Below are 8,484 nucleotides of genomic sequence, written 5' to 3'. Positions count from 1 at the left end.
CTTTTTTCAACCCTAACCCTATCTTTTTCCAACCCTAACCCTATCTTTTTTCAACCCTAACCCTATCTTTTTCCAACCCTAACCCTATCTTTTTTCCAACCCTAACCCGTCTTTTCCAACCCTAACCCTATCTTTTTTCAACCCTAACCCTATCTTTTTCAACCCTATCTTATTTTTCAACCCTAACCCTCCTTTTTCCAACCCAAACCCTATCTTTTTTCAACCCTAACCCTATCTTTTTTCAACCCTAACCCTGTCTTTTCCAAACCCTTTAACCCTATCTTTTTTCCAACCCTAACCCTATCTTTTTCCAACCCTAACCCTATCTTTTTCCAACCCAACCCTAACCTGGCTTTTTCCAACCCTAAACCCTTACCTATCTTTTTCCAACCCTAAGTCCTAACACTAACCCCAACACCAATCCCTCCTCACACTCGCCCCCACCTTTGGTACCAAAGTACCAAAATCTTCGCCCATCCCTATAACCCTGTACGGCCACAAACCCCGAGAATCACAGCAGCCCTCAATCTTTCCAACCCTATCTTTTATTCAACCCTAACCCTATCTTTTCCACCCTAACCCTATCTTTTTCAACCTAACCCTATCTGTTTTTCCAACCCTAACCCTGGCTTTTTCCAACCCTAACCTTACCCTATCTTTTCCAACCCTAAGTCCTAACACTAACCCCAACACCAATCCCTCCTCACACTCCCCCCACCCTTTGGTACCAAAGTACCAAAATCTTCGCCCATCCCTATAAACCCTAACTAACCCACCCTAACCCCTAACCCTAACCCTAACCCTAACCGCTAACCCTAACCCTAACCCCTTCCAACCCCTATCTTTTTTTCCAACCCTAACCCCTATCTTTCCCTATTCTGCCCTAACCCTATCTTTTCCAAACCCTAACCCTATCTTTTTCCAACCCTAACCCTATTCTTTTTTCAAACCCTAACCCTATCTTTTCCAACCCTAACCCTATCTTTTTCAACCCAACCCTATCTTTTTCCAACCCTAACCCTATCTTTTTTCAAAACCCTAACCCTTATTTTTAACCCTGTCTTTTCCAACCCTAACCCTATCTTTTTCAACCCTAACCCTATCTTTTTCCAACCCTACCTATCTTTTTTCAACCCCTAACCCTATCTTCTTTTCCAACCCTAACCCTGGCTTTTCCAACCCTAACCCTTTACCTATCTTTTTCCAACCCTAAGTCCTAACACTAACCCCAACACCAATCCCTCCTCACACTCGCCCCCACCTTTGGTACCAAAGTACCAAAATCTTCGCCCATCCCTATAACCCTGTACGGCCACAACCCCGAGAAATCACAGCAGCCCTCAATCTTTCCAACCTATCTTTTTTCAACCCTAACCCATCTTTTTCCAACCCTAACCCTATCTTTTTCAACCCTAACCCTATCTTTTCCAACCCTAACCCTATCTTTTTCCAACCTAACCCTGTCTTTCCAACCCTAACCCTATCTTTTTTCAACCCTAACCCTATCTTTTTCCAACCCCTAACCCTATCTTTTTTCAACCCTAACCCTATCTTTTTCCAACCCCTAACCCTATCTTTTTCCAACCCTAACCCTATCTTTTTTCAACCCTAACCCTGTCTTTTCCAACCCTAACCTATCTTTTTTCAACCCTAACCCTATCTTTTTCCAACCCTAACCCTATCTTTTTCAACCCTAACCCTATCTTTTTCCAACCCTTAACCCTGGCGCTTTTCCAACCCTAACCCTTACCCTATCTTTTCCAACCCTAAGTCCTAACCCACTAACCCCAACACCAATCCCTCCTCACACTCGCCCCCACCTTTGGTACCAAAGTACCAAAATCTTCGCCCATCCCTATAACCCTGTACCGGCCACAACCCCGAGAAACACAGCAGCCCTCAATCTTCCAACCCTATCTTTTTTCAACCCCTAACCCTATCTTTTTCCAACCCTAACCCTATCTTTTCAACCCTTAACCCTATTTTTTACCAACCCTACCCCTATCTTTTTCCAAACCCTAACCACTGTCTCTTTTCCAACCCTAACCCTATCTTTTTTTTCAACCCTAACCGCTATCTTTTTCCAACCCTAACCCTATTTTTTTCAACCCTAACCCCTATCTTTTTCCAACCCTAACCCTATCTTTTATCCAACCCGTACCCTATCTTTTTTCAACCCTAACCCTGTCTTTCCAACCCATAACCCTATCTTTTTTCAACCCTAACCTATCTTTTGTCCAACCCTAACCCTATCTTTTTCAACCCTAACCCTATGCTTTTCCAACCCTCAACCCTATCTTTTTCCAACCCTAAACCCTATCTTTTCTTCAACCCTAACCCTGTCTTTCCAACCCTAACCTTCTTTTTTCAACCCTAACCCTATCTTTTTTCCAACCCTAACCCATCTTTTTCAACCCTAACCCTATCTTTTTCCAACCCTAACCCTGCTTTTTGCCAACCCCTAACCCTTACCCTATACTTTTTTCCAACCCTAAAGCCTAACACTAACCCCAACACCAATCCCTCCTCACAAACTCGCCCCCCACCTTGCGCGGCCAAAGTACCAAAATCTTCGCCCATTCCCTTCTTATAACCCTAACCCCTAACCCAACCCTAACCCTAACCCTAACCCTAATACACTAACCTAACCCTAACCCTAACCCTAACCCTAACCTACCCTAACCCAACCCAACCCTAACCCTAACCCTAACACTAACCGCCAACACCAATCCCCTCCCTCACACTCGCCCCCACCTTTTGCGTACCAAAGTACCAAATCTTCGGCTCCATCCTATAACCCTAACCCTAACCTAAACCCTAACCCATAACCCTAACCCTAACCCTAACCCCTAACGCCTAACCCTAACCCTAACCCTAACCCTAAACCCTAACCCTAATACACTAACCCTACCTAACCATCTTTTCCAACCCTAACCCTATCTTTTTCACCCTAACCCTATCTTTTTCCAACCCTAACCCCTTATCTTTCCAACCCTAACCCTATACTTTTTCAACCCTAACCCGTCTTTTCCAACCCAACCCTATCTTTTTTCAACCCAACCCTATCTTTTCTCCAACCCTAACCCTATCTTTTTCAACCCTGAACCCTATCTATTTCCAACACCTAACCCTGGCTTTTCCAACCCTAACCCTTACCCTCATCCTTTTTCCCAACCCTAAGTCCAACACTAACCCCAACACCAATTCCCTCCCTCAACACTCGCCCCACCTTGTACCAAATACCAAAATCTTCGCCCATCCCTTATAACTCCTAACCCTAACCCTAACCCTAACCCTAACCCTAACCCTAATAACACTAACCCTAACCCTAACCCAACCCTAACCCTAACCCTAACCCTATCTTTTTCCACTAACCCTAATCTTTTTTCAACCACTAACCCTATCTTTTTCCATACCTAACCCACTTTTCCAACCTAACCCGTCTTTTCCAACCCCTAACCCTCTACTCTTTTTTTCAACCCTAACCCTATCTTTTCCAACCCAACCCTATTCTTTTTCAAAAACCCCTAAAAAAAACCCCCTATCTTTCTCCAACCCAACCCCTATCTTTCCAACCCTAACCCTATCCTTTTTTCAACCCTAACCCGTTCTTTTCCACCCTAACCCTATTTTTTTTCAACCCTACCCTATCTTTCCCCAACCCTATCCTTTTTGCAACCCTTACACCTATCTTTTTCCACCTAACCCTGCTTTTCAACCCATAACCTTACCTATCTTTTCCAAACCTAAAGTCCTACACTAACCCCAACACCAATCCCTCCCTCACACTCGCACCCCACCCTTCTGGTACCAAACCCAAAATCTTCGCCATCCCTATAACCCTGTATCGCCACCAACCCCGAAAATCACAGGCAGCCCTCAACTTTCCCAACCTATCTGTTTTTCAACCCTAACCATCTTTTTCCAACCCCTTAACCCTATCTTTTTCAACCCCTAACCCTAATCTTTTTCCAACCCATAACCCTGCTTTTTCCAACCCTACCCTCACCCTATCTTTTCCAACCCTAAGTCCAACACAACCCAACACCAACCCTTCTCCACACTCGCCCCCAACTTTGGTACCAAAAGTACCAAAAATCTTCGCCCATCCCTATAACCCTTACGCCACACAACCCCCGAGAAATCACAGCCAGCCCTCAATCTTCCAACCCTAATCTTTTTTCAACCCGGTAACCCTATCTTTTCCAACCCAACCTATCTCTTTTCAAAACCCTAACCCTATCTTTTCCAACCAACCCTATCTTTTTCACCCTAACCCGTCTTTCCAACCCTAACCCCTATCTTTTTTTCAACAACCCTATCTTTTTCCAACCCTACCTATCTTTTCAACCCTAACCCTATCTTTTCTCCAACCTAACCCTATTCTTTTTCCAACCCTAACCCTATCTTTTTTCAACCCTAACCCTGTCTTTCTCCAACCCAACCCCTATCTTTTTAACCCTAACCCCTATCTTTCAAACCGCCAACCCTATCTATTTTCAACCCAACCCTATCTTTTTCCAACCCTAACCCTTTTTCCAACCCTAACCCTACACTATCTTTTTCCAACCTAATCCTAACACTAACCCCAACACCAATCCTCCCCACACTCCCCCCACCTTGACCAAAGTACCAAATCTCGCCCATCCTATAACCCGTACGCCTACAACCCCAGAAATCACAGCAGCCCTCAATTCTTTCCAACCCTTATCTTTTTTCAAACCCTAACCCTATCTTTTCCAACCTAACCCATCTTTTTTTCAACCCCTAACCCATCTTTTTCCAACCCTAACCTACTTTTCCCAACCCTAACCCTGTCTTTTCCAACCTACCCATCGTTTCAAACCCTAACCCTATCTTCTTGCCAACCCTAACCCCTATCTTTTTTCAACCCTACCATCTTTTCCAACCCTAACCCTAATCTTTTTCCAACCCCTAACCCTAATCTTTTTTCAACCCATAACCCTTCCTTTCAAAACCCTAAACCCTATCTTATTTTCAACCCTAACCCTATCTTTTCAACCCTAAACCCTATCTTTTTCAACCCCTAACCCTATCTTTTTTCAACCCTAAACCCTATCTTTTTCCAACCCTAACCCTATCTTTTTCAACCCTAAACCCTTCTTCCAAACCCTAACCCTATCTTTTTTCAACCCTAAACCCTATCTTTTCCAACCCTAATCCTAACACTAACCCCAAACACCAATCCCCCTAACACCGCCCCCACCTTGGTACCAAAAGTACCAAACATCTTCGCCCATCCCTATAACCTCTAACCCTAAAACCTAACCCTAACCCTACTAACCCTAACCCAAAATACCACTAGACCCTAACCCTAACCCATAACCCTAACCCCTAACCTAACACCTATCTTTTTCCACCCTAACCTATCTTTTTTCAACCCAACCCTATCTTTTCCAACCCAACCCTATCTTTTTCCCCATACCCAACCCTGTCCTTTTCCAACCCTAAACCCTATCTATTTCAACCCTAACCCTATCTTTACCAACCCTAACCCTATCTTTTTTCAACCCAAACCCTATCTTTTTCCAACCCTAACCCTATCTTTTCTCCAAACCCTAACCCTATCTCCTTTTCAACCCACTAACAACCTGTCCTTTCCAACCCCAACCCTATTTTATTTTCAACCCAACCCATCTTTTCCCAACCCTACCCATCTTTTCAACCCAACCCTATCTTTTTCCAACCCTAACCTTGGCTTTTTCCAACCCAAACCCTTACCCATCTTTCCAACCCTAAGTCCTAACACTAACCCCAACACCAATCCCTCCTCACCACTCGCCCCCCACCTTTGACCAAAGTACCAAAATCTTCGCCCACCCTATAACCCTGTACGCCACACCCCGAGAAATCACAGCAGCCCTTCAATCTTCCAACCCATCTTTTTTCAACCCAACCCTATCTTTTCCAACCCAACCCTACTTTTTCAACCCTAACCCGATCTTTCCACCCTAACCTATCTATCCAACCCTAACCCTGTCTTTCCAACCCCCTATACCCTATCTTTTTTCAACCCTAACCCTATCTTTTTCCAACCCTAACCCTATCTTTTTTCAACCCTCAACCCTACTTTTTCCAACCCAACCCTGCTTTTTCCAATCCCAACCCTACCCTTCTTTTCCAACCCTAAGTCCTACACTAACCCCAACACCAATCCCTCTCTCACCCTCCCCCCCACCTTTGGTACCAAGTTACCAAAATATCTTCGCCCATCCCTAAAACCCTGTACAGCCCACAAGCCCGAGAAGAAATCACAGCCCACCCTCAATCTTCCAACCCTATCTCTTTTCAACCCAACCCTATCTCTTTCCCCAAGCCTAACCCTATCTTTTCACCCTAACCCATCTTTTTTCCAACCCAACACTACCTTTTCCAACCCCTAACCCGTCTTTCCAACCCTAACCCTATCTTTTTTCAACCCTAACCCTATCTTTTTCCAACCAACCCTATCTTTTTCAAACCCTAACCCTATCTTTCCAACCCTACCCATCTTTTTTCAAACCCTAACCCTGTCTTTTCCAACCCTAACCCTGTCTTTCCAACCCAACCCTAATCTTTCCAACACCCTAACCCTATCTTTTTCAACCCTTAACCCATCTTTCCAACCCAACCCTGCTTTTCCAACCCTAACCCCTACCCTTTCTTTGTCCAAACCCTAAGCCAACACTAACCCCAAACACCAATCCCTCCTCACATCTCGCCCCCACCTTTGTACCAACACTACCCAAAATCTTTCCGCCCATCCCTATTAACCCTGTACGGCCACACCCCGAGAAATCACAGCAGCCTCAATCTTTCCCAACCCATCTTTTTTCAACCCTAACCCTATTCTTTCCAACCCTAACCCATTCTTTTTTTCAACCCAACCCCTATCTTCCAACCCCTAACCCATCTTTTTCCAAACCCTAACCCCTGTCTTTCACAACCCTAACCTATCTTTTTCAACCTAACCTATCTTTTTCCAACCCTAAACCCATCTTTTCTTCAACCCTAACCCTAACTTTTCCAACCAACCCTATCTTTTCCAACCCTAACCCTATCTTTTTCAACCCTAACCCCGTCTTTCCAACCCACCCTATCTTTTTCAACCCAACCCTCATCTTTTCCAACCCTAACCCTATTCTTTTTTCAACCCTAACCCTATCTTTTTCCTAACCCAACCCTGCTTTTCCACAACCCCTAACCTACCCTATCTATTTCAACCCTAATCCTAACACAACCCCAACACCAATCCGCTCCTCACACTCGCCCCCCACCCTTGGTACAAATGTACCAAAAATCTCTCGCCCATCCCTATAATATCCCTTACGCCACACCCGAGAAATCAACAGCAGCCCTCAATCTTCCAACCCATCTTTTCAACCCTAACCCTATGCTTTTTTCCAACCCTAACCCTATCTTTTTCAACCCTAACCTATCTTCTCCAACCCTAACCCTGGCTTTTCCAACCCTAACCCTTACCCTATCTTTTTCAACCCTAAGTCCTAACACTAACCCCAACACAACCCTCCTCCCACACCCCACCTTTGTACCAAAGTACCAAAAATCTCGCCCATCCCTATACCCTAACCAACCCTAATACACCCTAATCTTCTCTGTTATACCCAACCCTAAACCCCTAAAACCCTAACCCTAACCCATAACCCAATCTTTCCAACCCTATCTTTTTCAACCCAACCCTACTTTTCAACACTAAACCCTAAATCTTTCCAATCCCTAACCCTATCTTTTTTTTCCAACCCAACCCTGTCTTTCCAAAACCCTAAACCCTACTTTATTTCAACCCTAACCCCTATCTTTTCCAACCCTAACCCTATCTTCACCCTAACCTATCTTTTTCCAAAACCCTAACACCTCACTTTCAAACCCTAAACCCATCTTTTTTCAACCCTAACCCTGTCTATCCAACCCTAACCCTATCTTTTTGCAACCCCTAACCTATCTTTTTCCAAACCCTAACCCTATCTTTTTTCAACCCTAACCTATCTTTCCAACCCTAAACCCTGGCTTTTTTCCAACCCTACCCTACCCTATCTTTCCAAACCTAAGTCCTAACACTAACCCCAACACCAATCCCTTCTCACACTCGCCCCCACCTTTTGTACCAAAGCTACCAAAATCTCGCCCATCCCTATAACCCTGTACGCCACCCAACCCCGAGAAATCACAAGCAAGCCCTCAATCTTTCCAACCCATCTTTTTTCAACCCTAACCCTATCTTTTCCAACCCTAACCCTATTTTCTTCAAACCCTAACCCTATCTTTTTTCCAACCCATAACCCTATCTTCCAACCCCTAACCCTGCTTTTCCAACCCTAACCCTATCTTTTCAACAACTAAACCCATCCTTTTTCCAACCCTAACCCTATCTTTTTCAACCCTAAACCCTATCTTTCCAACCCTAACCCCTATCTTTTTCCAACCCTAACCCATCTTTTTCAAACCCTTAACCCGTCCTTTTCC

General features: G+C 44.6%; 1 long non-coding RNA gene across 1 annotated transcript; it reads right to left on the bottom strand.

Annotated features, from left to right (window-relative positions):
* Positions 1 to 511: 511 nt before the first annotated feature.
* Positions 512 to 8,098, bottom strand: LOC121393512. Its single transcript, XR_005961128.1, has 4 exons — positions 8,066 to 8,098; positions 6,020 to 6,058; positions 1,194 to 1,354; positions 512 to 561 (listed from the first exon to the last, which is right to left on the bottom strand). It is a non-coding gene; the product is annotated as an uncharacterized LOC121393512 (long non-coding RNA).
* Between the last annotated feature and the right edge of the window lie 386 nt (positions 8,099 to 8,484).

This window comes from Xenopus laevis, chromosome 5L (genome assembly GCF_017654675.1).
Source record: "Xenopus laevis strain J_2021 chromosome 5L, Xenopus_laevis_v10.1, whole genome shotgun sequence".
NCBI classification, from domain to species: domain Eukaryota; kingdom Metazoa; phylum Chordata; class Amphibia; order Anura; family Pipidae; genus Xenopus; species Xenopus laevis.
This window is presented reverse-complemented; position numbering and strand designations above follow the sequence as displayed.